Below are 14,179 nucleotides of genomic sequence, written 5' to 3' on the forward strand. Positions count from 1 at the left end.
GAGAAACAACAAAAAAGAAAATGTTTGTCAGTTGTGTTTGTCAGTGGTGTCAAAGGAGCACTGAGAAAGAAGTGAGCTTAACTTTTTACTAGATGATAGTGATAAACTCAGCCTTTTACGTGAGTGTGATGAACTTGGTATTTATGCCTCACCTAAACCTTTGAAGAAGTGGTACCAAGCCATCTACACTCTGTTTTGCCTTTACTTTTGCTTTTTTTAAGTTGTGTTAAATTACCTCCATGAGAAAAAGCTTTAGCCCAACCAGTCTCATGACTGAATAAGTTTGACCTGTTGCTGTACCAGACAGGATATTTTGGGCTGTGTTGCAAGTTTATTTCTTCTTAGCTTAACTGCAAGGATTAATTTTGCTAAAATCAGTGAGTAAATTCACTTAGTCCAGGTCCACCTAACATCTAGTTAAGTTACCATCTAATTAGCCCAGCTGTTGGACTGTGTATAACAGTAACATTTATATGCCTTATCACAAGTGTTGATAGAAAACTGCCCTCCATCAACACATAGACAAAAAACTTTACTTTGTGTTATCAGTCCATCTTTTCTTATAGCTTGGCAAGAAAAGCGAAGGGAGGGAGAGGGAGTGTCATTATTGGGAGGAGCACAGGCATTATGGTGATGGCGATCTAGATAGTAAGACATGTAGGTACTAGAAAAGTTCCAGGCAGTTCTTGTAGGACTAGACCAGGACTTCAAAACTTTGAGCTTCTAGCATAATCTTGCATTTAGAACAAGTCACTTTCTGGATGACCATCATAAATATTTATTAGCCCCATGAGTCAAGTAATCTTCCATTTCATTTCTTTCTGACATGAAATCATATGAAGTCTGTTTGAGTCTTGGTCCGAAACAGAAGCTATAGATCTACAAAAGCTGACTGCAGTCTAAAATGGTGACTCAGCTGTTGGCTGTAGGAAAGAAGCAAGTGATAACAGAAGAAAGAAGATCAATCCATGTTGGAAAGAGACTGGAGGAGAAAAGATGGTGGTATACCTTTGTCTTCCCTACTGTTGGTTCTTTGAGGATTGAAATGGACTCAGTAGAGCAAGGCTGGAAATATGGCAGAAAAAAAATGTAATCAGGAATCAAAAGGATGATTGTCTAGAGATCAGAGGGTGTCACCTGGGAGGCCACCACCTGGGCTTCACTTTTCAGCTCTGCCACAGAACTGTCATAGAATTTCAGCTGAAGCTGTTAGCAAAACTAAGGGTTGGTCTGTGTGCAGACTTGTGCTGACGTCAGGTTATCAAGCCTACAACACGCCTTTCATTGTTCTGGGGGAATTGGTGGACACTCATTTTGGTGTGTCCTTTCAGTTAGAGAAGTAGAATAAACTTGGTAGGAGCTAATTTGTATGGCTTGTGAAAAATGAAAAATATATCTTTGTACTATGTTTGATTGAAAAGTGTGAATGAAAATCTCTGTTCTTAATTCTCATAATCTCTGCATGGAACAAGCCTCTGTGGCCACAACCTGTACAAAAAAAAAAATCACTGAAACTCTCACACCCTCTGAAGGATGCCACAAGTGTTGCTTAATACATGCAACATAATTTGAGGAAGAAGCTACAGAAGCACAAAGTGGTGCTATGCATTTAAATAATGAGGATTACAAAACACTGTTCTTTGCTCATTAAAACACAAAAACCCAAAGCAAGTAAAATATTATCAGTGTTGATTGAGGGTGTACCAGTTCTTGACTCTTACTGATTCAAACATGCTTTGCTGCAGCCTTTGGTTTTAGCCTGTCTTGCTTATCTGTCATTTGATATATTTTACTAGTTTGCTCATGTACATCAGGTCTGATTAACAGCACTGTCACATGTATATTTAAAAAATATTCTTGAAAACATTGTAAAGAGTGGGTAGACTGTCTGATCTCATTTTGCATCCACAGTGACCTCACACTGAGGACTGTATCAGCTCCGTCATACTAGGCCGCAGCATTCAGATCCTGACCAGCAAAGCTGTAGGCACAGGACAGACAGCTACACAGCAAGAAATGGTTTGTGTCTTGAGCTGATACTGTTCATTACCTGAAAGGGTCTGAGTAATATGTGGGGTTTAAAGGTCAATGATAGCATAAATCAGTGTATAAACTGGCTATGATTATGGTAAATGTGGATGCCAAACATGAGAAGAGATTGCAGAGAGAATGAATTTGACTGAATTCATCTTTTTTCTCCTTCCCAGTCTGGAGAACTAAATGCATAACAATTTCAGTAGCTAAAGAGATGTCTGTGGGGATTTAAAACATTGACTGAGACTAGAAGACTGAGTGAAGTAGATTTTCCCAGTCTAGAAACTCAGATGTGGACTTTTCGTTTGTGCTTGAAAAATAACAGAGAATTTTGAAAAATCAGCATGGCTACATCCCCAGGGGAGACTTAAATAAAGCATTAATTAAAGACAGGGTGGTGTCTTATTTGAACTCTGCTGAGCTAGATGGATTACCTATGAAAACTGGCATTGACAGGACAGCTGTATGAAGAAGCCTGTGGCAGAAGTACCGCTGCGTTATACAAACAACAGAAGACAGGGCAGGAGACGCAAAACCATAATTGCCAGATAGATTTCTTTCTTGTGAGGCATATGCTAAGTCAGCAGAAACCTGCCTCAGCTTTCTGTTGCAAGGCATTGCACTATTAAGGACAAAAAGTCCTTACTGTTAAAGCTCTTCAGCCTTATATTACAGACAGTACTGCTGGGGAGAAGAATATTATAGATTTTATGCACAGAAACAGTCATTTTCCTCTTGCATGTCTCTTCTTTTTCATATAGCATTGCAGAGAAAAAGTACAGCAATAAAAAGGGACATGTATGAACATGAACATTGAGGTGTAGGAATATGAAAATGGCTTGGTGAGATTTCAGTGCCCTAGTATTTAGCAAAATAATTTGAACTGGTGATGTAGTTTAATTAAGATTTTCGATTACCAGCTTTTTTTTTGATATTCTAGAGGTAAAATATGGAAACCATAGAAGTCTTCACACCATTTTCTGCTGTGAAGGAAAAACTTTTTCAAGTCAATAAGCTAAAATTGATTAATAAAATAGATACTTGTTGGGACTACTGAAAACACTGCAGATTTATTTGCTTAGCTTTACATCTACATGCTCATATATTAGTTTTATTACTTTTATTAGCTATGAATGTTGACTTTGATATGCAAACTCAGTATAATCTATAATATGTCAAGTATATCTAAGACGTATTGAAAATGCCTGGGTTATTTATTGTTCTGAAGTATTTTTCTTCTATTCAGAGCAAGCTTATTTATCTCCATATGGAAGTAGTTATCAGTCAGAAGGAAAGTAAGATATCTATCTTTTTGCTAATTAATACTTATTACTTTAATAAAGCTTTTGCTTTCATGCTCACATGCTTGTTAAAAATCCTAGCTATAACTGGGTGCTGTTTTTTTGCACTAGTATAATGCAAACCAAAAATGACCATCACCATGAATACATGACATTGAGGCTCTGGTTTTGGCTGCCTGACCACAGTGTTTTGATTTCTTCAATGCACGCCCAGCTCTGAAACGAGAATGAAAGACTGCAAAACATGGCCCTGCCCACCCTAGCTGCCCTGTCCTGCCATTCATCCTGCTGTGAATTTGTATGGTGTGTCCTTGCTGAGCTCAGGAGCAAGCCCAGGAAAACATATGGTGAACACACTTCAATATTTCCTTGCATCATCTGAGGATTGTCTTTCTTGGAAGTAACCCCAGAGAAATCACCTCTTTTGAATTATTCTTAGAATGAAAAGATGAATAAAAGGAGTACAATGCAATGTTAAAATAGCATTTGGGTATGAAGACCAGTCTCTTGCTTTGCGTGTAAGATTCATTCAGTATCTGCCTGTTCCCATCTCTGCCATGTGACACTCTAACCAGTGTATCAGCAAGGCAGAACTCTTCTCTTTAGCTCTGGGTTGTGCTGGCTGATGGGAGCCCAGGAGCATTGGATGCCAGGAGCATTGAGGATCCGTGCTGCAGCTGATCTCATGCCTTGGAAATGTGCTGAGGTGAAAAGTATCTCCTTGTAAAACAATCTGGCTGACTGCGTGCCACTTTGACTTCTCTCCCATTGTTCTCCTCCTTTTTACACCTGCATGTGTGAGGACACTGACAGTCCAGGTACCGGTGCTCTTTCCTGCCCTAGGCCCTTCTCACCATGTTATTACAGAAAAGAGGTCACATCACATATGATCCTCCCATCCCCGCCACCAACCCAGCTCCAGGGGCCTCCTCCATCAGGCTTAAATTGTTCTAAAGGCCTAAGTGAACCAGAGTCATGTGTTGTGCTCCAGTTGATGCACTCCTTCCAAAAAAACCTGGAGGTCTTCTCCCTGCCTTCTCTTTTCTCTTGTACTCAGATGAAATGCCTATTGTGAGGAACAAAACTGCTAGGAATTTGAACTAAGGCTTTAATTAATTAGGAACTGGATTTCCTGTCCTGCAAAAATATTCAAGATAAAAAAAATCCAGCAGCCACTAAAACATGCCAAATGAAGATAAAACCATGTAATTCATTTTCTTTCATATAAAATCTAAATTTCTTTTTTTTTTAGCTCATAATTGGCAGAAAACAAGAATTACTGAAATACATGCCCTTACAACTATTCATTTTGAAAACACTGAAATACCCGCATTCAAATCCTTACTTTTTTCCCTTATTTTTCCTCAAAAGTTCATCCATCTCAGCACAATTTTCTGTGATAAAGCAGTTTGAGAAGAAGCATTTTGATGTAGAAGCTCCTAGCAGCTCTCATCCAGACATCTGTGACTTAGTATATACCAAAGGCACACATGGTCTCGCACAGTCACGGCAGAAGTGTCAAGAACCAATCTTTTGCACAGTTAGGGAGCAGCCTGGAAGAGCTGCAAGTGATATTCTTGGCAAAATGTAGGCCCACTAGGTTTCTATGCCCCAGACTGTTAGGGGCACTAGGTTGAGCCCTTACTGAGTAGGCTAATTTCAGCATTTTCTGGTAATGCCCAAGGAGATGTCTCTCATTGTTTTTCTGCTCTATCACAGGCAAGGAGCGGAAGTATTTTCATTCAAAATACTTCTGTATGGTTTAACATATCAGCAAACAGCTATTTAAAAAGCTTTCTCTTACCCTGCTGGCACAGTGTGGAGCCCTGCATATCCCCTGGTGTAAGGCTTCACACTGCCTGAGAGGCTGCTGCTCTTCTGGCCTCTCAGATTTCCATCATGGGGACCTGCATGGCATGGTGTTGCCCCACATCTTCCACCTGGTAAACACATCTTTCATGCAGTACACTTGGTACAAACACGGGAAATCACTGATACCTCACTCTGCCTCTTCTTCCAAATGTTCATCTTGTGCATAGTTGCATGCACATGCACACATGGCTATTAAGGAACAATGGGGCTTCCACAAGGCTGAGTTACCCTCCATCAGTCTTTGAAAAAGGACACTCTCTTCAGAAACCTGCAGCATAAACCTGATGGCTGTCACAGCTTATTTTGGCATAATGAGAGCTTGCAGGGATTTGAAGGGAATGCTTCCCAGGCAATTGAGGGAGTCACTCAAGCATTTGAGGTGAGCACTGTGCCATAAAGCAGCTCTCGCTTGGCTTTTTCTGTCACTGTCCTGGTAGGACCAGGGTAAGCAAGATGAGGGATAGCTCTGCTGAAGGAGGCAAAGTAATGTCTCAACACAAGATGGTGTGTGTGTTTCTGTTCACCTTGAACAATGAATTTGGAAATCTAAATTATGATTTTAAAGCTGGCTATGATCTTCATAAGTAGACCTGCATGTGCTGCTGAGAAAGATTAAATCCTCTTGTTATCCACAGGGCATTATGGTGTGGCAATTAGTATGTTAAGCAGGGCTGGGAGAGACTTTTGTAATGAAACCGAAAACTTGGCTGGCCCCCAAAATCTGCAAAGGTTCAAGAACCTTTCAGTAAACCTGGACTTAGCCTTGGCAGATTTATAATTTCAAGGAGGAACTGTTGAAAACACCCTAGTTGTACATGACTTTGAGTCCAGACCAGGCCACACTTGGCACTTTTGGAGATTTGCTTTGAGTTTTTTTTTGCATATAAATCCAAAACACAATGTAGACTCAGCAGGGAGGAACCAATGCAAACCAAAACCACTGTGTTTTGCACAGCTCTAATTATAATCTCTTCACAGTCCTAGTTTTATTTATTATTATGTGTGCTATGGTAGCAGCACAGCACTCCAGTTGGCTTTGGGACCATGCTGTGGTAGGGGCTGTAAAGACAGAAGAAGGCAGGATCCCCAGCCTGAAGAGTTTGTAATCTAAATAAATAAAACAGATAAAGAATGAGGGAAAGGCATAAAACATGTAAGCAAAATGATTAGGATTCTGGCCAGGCAAGTACTTTTATTAGCGACACTCTCACCCACACATAAAATTGTGTCTGTTCAGCCTGTAAATTTTTTGAGATCAGGACTGTGTTTTCCAGCAGGCAGAGGAAAATGGGATGTGAGAAGGTTTGGAGGAAGGAGGAGAGAAGGATGGAAGTGAGAAATGCCTGGAGGCCAAGGAGTGAGGAAGGAGCACAAGGCTGACAGGGAGGCCAGAGGACAGTGGGGCAAGGGATTACGCAGCTGTGGGTGAAATCCAAACCTCGGACTGAACCTCCACATGCTCTTCCTCTTTCAACAAACTTCAAGTCCTCCTTTTGCAAGGAAAGCCCTGCTTATGAGGCATACAGCACTTCCTAGTGTGGGTCAAGCCAGAGAACCAATAGCACGAGCAATGACAACATGGGACAAGTCACTTAATCGCTACATGTTATAGATTTCTTTCTAGTTAATCTGGGCTAAAAATACTTCCCTATATGGCATAATTCCTCCTTGATGCAAATGACTTTGAGATACTTAGGTGAAAGGTGCTAGAGGAATGCAAAGATTTATTTTTCATTTGCCTCCTCACAAATGAATTCTCCTCACTGCCAACTGAAGGCCTGAAGCCAGGAATTTGACAGATGTATATATATCTCTCTACACGTATATGACAATAAAAATACATTTATGAAAGAGGTCAATGTATATTTTTTAGAATGAAGACCTATAGATTTCCTAAATCTATATATAGGAACTTAAATGGATGTCTGGATTAAAAATCAAGATACTTACCTCTTAAAAACCAGGTTCAGGAGTCCAGCTGTAAGTTCTTACTTGAAAATGTTAAGTCAAAGGCTAACTGAAATTTGTCTACATTAAAAAATTATCTTCTATCTGGTTGCTATTTTTTTTCTTTTTTTCTTTTTCTTTCTGGGTTTAGGTGAAGTTTATTTTATCTAAATTATTCACCGTCCTGCAGCTATTAATTAAAACAAACAGCTCTCTAAAGATATTTCTCACAATGGGAAGATTAATATCTTCAGACTGAGGCTTGTTTACTCACTGTGTCTATTTTATACACTGCGTAAACAACCAAGTTTGTTATTGCAGCAATCACCAGTTCAAACTCTCAGAGATTATTGCCTGGCTTGTAATATTTATTGTTTGTTAAGCCTGGACTCCTGGAATGCAATGATTTGATGAGAACCTCAGCTTTCAGTTAAGACATGAAGTAACTTTGCGCTGGGCCACAGAGCTGATGAGTAGAATGGAAAAACATGAGCAGAATGCATAGTAAGTGGTCTGGGTATCAGAATAACAGGCAAACCCTGCCGTCCCCCTTCTCCCCTCCCACAAACCAAACCAAACCAAACCCAAACCCAAACCCAAAACCTACCCACTTGTATCGTTACTTTTAAAGCCTAAGGAAGCCAGTCTCCCCCTTAAAATTTGAGTGGACTGACTCATGACTTCTGAACGAAGTAAAGCAGTAAGGCAGTGGTAGGTGTTACTCATCACCTTATGGAGCATGCTTGGAGATTTTTTGCTGAGGGGCTGCTTTCCTCTGTGCTGAGCTGCATGTGTTTTTTATCACTGCCTGTTGGTCTCCTGTCACTTTTTATCTCTTTTTTCTTCCTCTACCCTCTTTAAAATAATTTTGCTGAGACACTGCAAGGATTACAGGGACTTGGTAAATGAGACAATACGTCAACTTTTGTGCCTCCAAAATCTGACAGAATCCCTTTAGCTTTCTTTTTTTTATATATATTATTATTATTAAAAAACTATTAAAAATTTTCAGCTGCTAAATAGCCAGCAAGTCCATAACAGTGTAGAACAAATATAAACATTTGTTGAAAAGCTCCTCTTTTCACAGTAGTCAGATAGGCTTAATACACAGTAGTCACATTCATTCTCAAAGATAATTCAAGCATATGAAGCCCCTATATATTGCAGTCTAAAATATATATTTTACAGGAATCAGTATGTGTGGCTTCACCTGCATTTTAGGAAAAGCTCATTCTGCCTCCTGATTTATGAAGCATGTATTGCTCCCTGCTCCATTCCCTACTTCCCTTTGTCCACAAATCCTCTGGGAAGAGGAGGAAAAATAAGTCTGCAGGAAAAGAACCTAGCTATTACTAGCATAGTTGAAAGACATTTATAATGGAAAATCATGGTGTAGAGCACAACAAAAACACACCCATAAGAAGAATGAGAATATTTATGTGTGGACAAATTGCTTAAGGTTAAGATCTAAAACATTCAAAAGTCTGGTGTGTATTGTTCACAGAGTTATGGATGGGAGCTGGGTATGAGATCAAAAACCTGTAGCCAGCTCTAGTTGGACCCTGCACTCATCCATGCCCACAGGCATGAGAATGAGCATGGAGAGCAACCTCCCCTACTTCCTCACTAGTTCAGCCCCAAGGAAGGTTCCTGTGGACTCCCGGGGTAATGCTGAGAGTGGTTTCCTCCCAGTTTCCTTCCTTCATTGTGGGATCAAGGCTATCTATACTACTATTGGTTCTGAATGAAGTGCATGTTTGCTGGTGCTGGGTGCTTGATACGAAGGGAAGGATGGAATCAAAGGATATCAAAGCTTTGCACGGAACCTGATGACACCAGTTGCAGGTGAATTGTACTGCTCACATTTTTCTTGGCAAAGAAAGCAGGGGAAAAAACAATTCAATCTTCACTTTCCTTCTCCCCTTGCATCGATCCCTGCTGCAAAACATGCGATGGCTGGATGCCTGCACCAGGTTGCAAACCTGCAAAATATTCAGCTCATTTCTCCCTGACTACAGCACGTGGCAATAATCTGCATAACAAAAGGCAGTGCAGCTCTCAGAATAGGCAGTGGAGATGAATATGAATGATTGAATGTGTGTTCTATAGAATTTATCTGGCCTACGTTTATTCATTTACATTAAAATTAATTTAATTTTCCATCCTTCTTTAGATCTGATTAAACTTGATGCTTGTAGTTCAAAGGTTGCCTTCAGGAACCAGGGTAGTTACAGAACTACAGTGGATACTGATACTTTCTGCAGAGGGAGATAAATCTGCAGTATGAGTGAATAAATGCCAGAATACCCTGAAATTCTACCATTTATCAGACAAACTTGCATTGTTAATGTTTATTAATTTCTATAGAGGTAGGGTTAGACATGCATTAATGAACTGGTATAATCCTTTCTGTTTGGCACATAATGTGTGAGCTGGCGGAAGGCAAATGTTGGGCACACTAGTGATGTCAGCTGCCCCAGTACACTTCAGGAACATCTTCCTTTCTGTCTGTGCTGCTCATTCTGCAACATGCCCTGTCAAACTATAGCAGTAGCTGCCTTGCAGGTCATCATGACTGCATGAGCAGGAAGCCTGACAGGACCAAATAACACAACCACCAACCATGGACAGATGTGGAATTGCCAAATTGTCACGGGTAATGACAGCCCCTCCTGAACTGGTGTTTCTCCCACTGGAGATTTTCTGTGGCTTAATATTTAAGACATACTTCCCATGCTTCTGCAGCCACAGCTGATCAATCCACAGGTGTGCACTGATACAGCACAGCTGTTCTATCCTTGCTGTTCTGGTCCAGAGCAAGTCAGCAGTGAGGTATCCCCAGCTGAGCTATGTGTTTTTGCTTTGTGGTGTCTAACCCTATGTGAGCTTCTAGATGAGGCCTACTATTGTGTTCTCACGTTGACAAGACAGGACTGAAGTGGTATCCAGCCAAATCATCATATACACTGTTCTCATGTCCAAAAAGATGTATGAAGGTAAAGAGCCTGAACAGCTCCACTGTAAGGAAGGATGGGTCAAACCAGAGCTTTCTGTTTTACTACTCCTCCGCAGATGGATCAAGGGGAAAAGGCAAGTCTTCCACAAGAACTTGGAAAATACCTCAGTACAATGCTCAAGGCTGTGGGATGTGCTGTCTCAGAAAAGCCTATCACCTAACACAGCCTTAAGTTAAATATTGCACAACTGTGCAATTAAACCTGAACACCATCTAAGGCTTTTGTAGTCTTAAACTCAAGAATTCTAAGCCCAAATTCTGTTCTAAAGACAAAGTCAAAATGACTTAGGACGATTTGTAGATTAAAATGCAAGTGTCCTCACTGTACAGGTTACTTAATGTAATTTTATGTTGTTTTGTGTTTTACATTTTTAAAGGGAATTGTTGAGTGAGAAAACAGAGCTTCAGTTTTTTGAAACCCTTGATACCAGTGATTCTCCAGTTATAGGTAAAGGAAAGCTATGTCTAAGTCACAGGCTCAATTTGTTTACACTGCCTGTGGCTAGTGTTGGGTTCATCAGGTTAATTTCAGTAGCTGCTGAAAGGTCTCAGAACTTTTTGTGGTCTCGTATGGCTTTTGTCTTCTTTTCAAAGCAGGGGGTAAAACTGTGGACTGTTCAAAACATAGTAAGGTAAACAACATTTTTCTGCATCAAGCTCTTCCTGCAAATCAATTCATTTGCATTTCTAGCCCTTTCAAGTGAAGGGAAGTCATACAGATGTGAGCAGACATTTGAAGATTTTAAGGGTAGTGATTCATATTATTCAAAATTGATTCCAGGACTTCTCATTCACAAAAAAAGGAAAAATGAAGGTGGAGATGCTGGTGTGTTAGAAAAAAATGGGAGATTTTTAATTTTACAAAAAATATTTTACAGCTGCTCCTATTTATTTAAGTTCAAAGCCTCTGGGCACATCCATAGCCCACATTGATCTATGATGAATTGCTTCTTTGTTGCTGCTTCTACAAAGTTGATTTCATATTGCTGATTCAACTAATGGGTTTAGACTGCTCTTGTTATCCTTTCAGTTAATAGACTATTGAGACTGTAAACAATTTTGCTGCTTGCAACCATCAGCTGATTTTCTTCATATTCTTTCTAAAATTCATTGTTTCTAGTTTTTGGAGTTTGTTTATATAGGAAAAGTGAGAACTTCATGAAAACCAGAGCAGCAAAATATTAGTTTGGTAAACAACCAGAATGCCTTAAATGTTGCCAATGAAACTTTGTCCTGTATGCAAGAACAAGTTAATACTGACATAACTCGTAATAACTTGCCATTAACCATCAGTATTGATTCTGCTGTCTGGCCTTAGGTAAATTTCTGTGTAAAAAACACCACAGTGGCAATAGCAACAAAGTACAGTGTTTTCTGGCAAACTCTGCAAACCCCTTCTATGCAGGAAGCAATAGACTATAAACAAGTTTTATTTTAATCCTTGCAGGATATAGTGTGAGAGTCGAAGAACGAGACCTGTTTTTCTCAATGCCCTCCAGGGAAAAAAAATTCTTGAGATCCCAATACAATATCAAAGACATCAGCCAGTAAAGAAAAACTATCGGTTCCTGGCAAGACATCAAAACATTTCCCACAAGTTGTCCAACTGATCATCAAAGAAGAAAGTTTTATTGGGTTTGGGACATTTTAGTGCCAAGAGGTGTTATTGATTCTGAGACGCTTGGTATTTTTGAGAGTACCAGCCAAAGGACTGCTGAGGGAACATAAATGGTTCTGACTGTGTGAAATCTGTTATCTCTGGGCTATTTTATGCATAATCTGGCATTTCTATGAGCAAAATGTTTAGTGGCATGCATGGTGCAGGCAGCTATTATGCACGCAGAAGCTTCTGTTTGGGCATTCCCTCGTGCATACAAAAAATGAGAATGAATATATTTCCTGTAAAAAACCCTAACATCTCAGTTCTTGAAAGTACACAAGTCCATTAATTTCTCCTGTGCTCACCGCAGTAGTTTGTGACCACATTGTAACAGTTTATTTTCACAATGCTTTTTTAGGCAGGAAAATGCCTTCCTCTGAAGCCATGAGATTCAGCAGCAGTGACAGTTTGTGGCATAGCTGTGAAGGGATCCAGGAGCCAGTATTATTATCTCTCATTTGTAATGCTGTAAATCAGAGGAGCTCAAGTCACAGGACATGGTCTTCTTGTGCAATATATAAATGCAGAGAAAAAAGCCCGTTCTGTATATCTGCATGGCTGAAAGCTCTGTAACATTAACCTATCAGTGTGTCTAAATTTACAAAAGAACCAGTTACAATTTGTAATCTCTTTTATGTCTTTTTTTTTTTTTTCTCTCCCCGTTCCCATCAATTGCTGCTCTTGCACTGCTGTGCCTAGTCCAGTGACAAAGAACTAATTAAGCAGCAGTGCCAAGGGACAGTTGCAGGGAAGCAGTGAGAGACAAATGCAAACGACCTGTGGGCTTGCACACAGCCATCTTATATGCTGGGCTTGAAGCTGGGTTTTCAAACGGAGAGATTCAAAGAAAAAAAGCTGAGAGCAGAAGGAGCCTTCTGGCTCTAAATTAAACCTTCATTTTGAAGGTCAGCTGCAAATGCTTCATATCTCCTAGACAGTCATGAGGACAAACTGTGGCTGGGAAAGCATCAGTTGTGGCCAAGGCTGTGGAGGAGAGCTTACAAGTGCTCTCCTGGAGAGTCCTTCCAGCCCCCACAGGTCACCAGGGGAGCACCTTTGTTCCAAGCAGAACAAATTAAGTGCTGTCTTGGTAATACAACGCTCACAATTTGTCCTTTAAAACTTACAGATATCTAGAAGGGATTTCCAAAGTGAGGATAGAGCCTACCTCATTCTGGAAGCCAAACCAGGTCGTTTCAGTTGAAATCCTTTTTATCTCTGCAGTCTGCAAAAGACAGCTGTCTTGGTGGGGCTTCTGAATTTAAATACGTGTGCTGTTTTTTGGATCAACATCTTTTTCTCTGGTGCCTACAGAGAGCCTCAGAGAACTGAGCTCTTCGCTAAAGCACACATCCTTCCTCTCTACTGTGGCTGACTGTGATCCATCAGATTCAATTGATCTGAAGGCTGAAAATGTTTTCTGCTTCAAATATTTAGATAAAAAGATTAGGAGAGAATCTCTGGTTGGAGATTTCAGAAAAGCTTAGCTTTGACAATAGTCAATACTTACTTGAAGCAATGCCAACAATTTGAAAAATTAGTTATTATTTTTGCAAAACTGATCCACTGTAGCTGCTCTTAAATGCAAATGTTTTTGTCACAATGGGTACTGCTATTTTGCCACAGCAGTAGTAAGCCCAGGATGTTGAAATAGAAGCCAGAGTTTGGCAGAAGATCTGTGTGAGCTGGGACTCAAAAAAAATCCTGAAGTGGAAACATGACAGCAGGAATATTACGGTGCACTGAGAAAGTGGCCCCTTTCAAATGTTCACCCTTAGCAGAGGAAGAAAAAGGCATATGGTTTACTGAGTAGTTAGCCTGCTTGATGTGAGCATGGTGGTCGCTGGCGTTTGGCATGGCAGAGTCTGTAAATGGCATGAAGCAAAGCCTAGCTTCCATCACAGAACATGCAGTTTTGTTTATTACTGTGGATGCTGACACTCAAAACTGGTTTTAGTTGTGTTTCATTGCCATTGAGTCAAACTGCCTTCCTCTTGATACAGTTCCAGGGACATCAACACTGGTTGATTTTCGAGGACCTGTCTCCTATGCAAATAATGTCTTCGCAAAGAACTTAATGAGATTTTAGTTTTCTGCATGTCTACTTTTTCATGTATGTTAGTTATTCAAAATGGTAAATTAGCCATGTCTGGATACAAAACACCAAAATGATAGAAGAGTTGAAAATTTTTCCTGTAAATGGTTTTGACTGAACTATACTGGTTGCTCTGTTCCCCCTTCCCTTCCCTTCCCTTCCCTTCCCTTCCCTTCCCTTCCCTTCCCTTCCCTTCCCTTCCCTTCCCTTCCCTTCCCTTCCCTTCCCTTCCCTTCCCTTCCCTTCCCTTCCCT

The sequence above is a fragment of the Lagopus leucura genome, unplaced genomic scaffold (assembly GCF_019238085.1).
Source record: "Lagopus leucura isolate 7727_CA_CO unplaced genomic scaffold, USGS_WTPT01 Super-Scaffold_100159, whole genome shotgun sequence".
Lineage (NCBI taxonomy): Eukaryota > Metazoa > Chordata > Aves > Galliformes > Phasianidae > Lagopus > Lagopus leucura.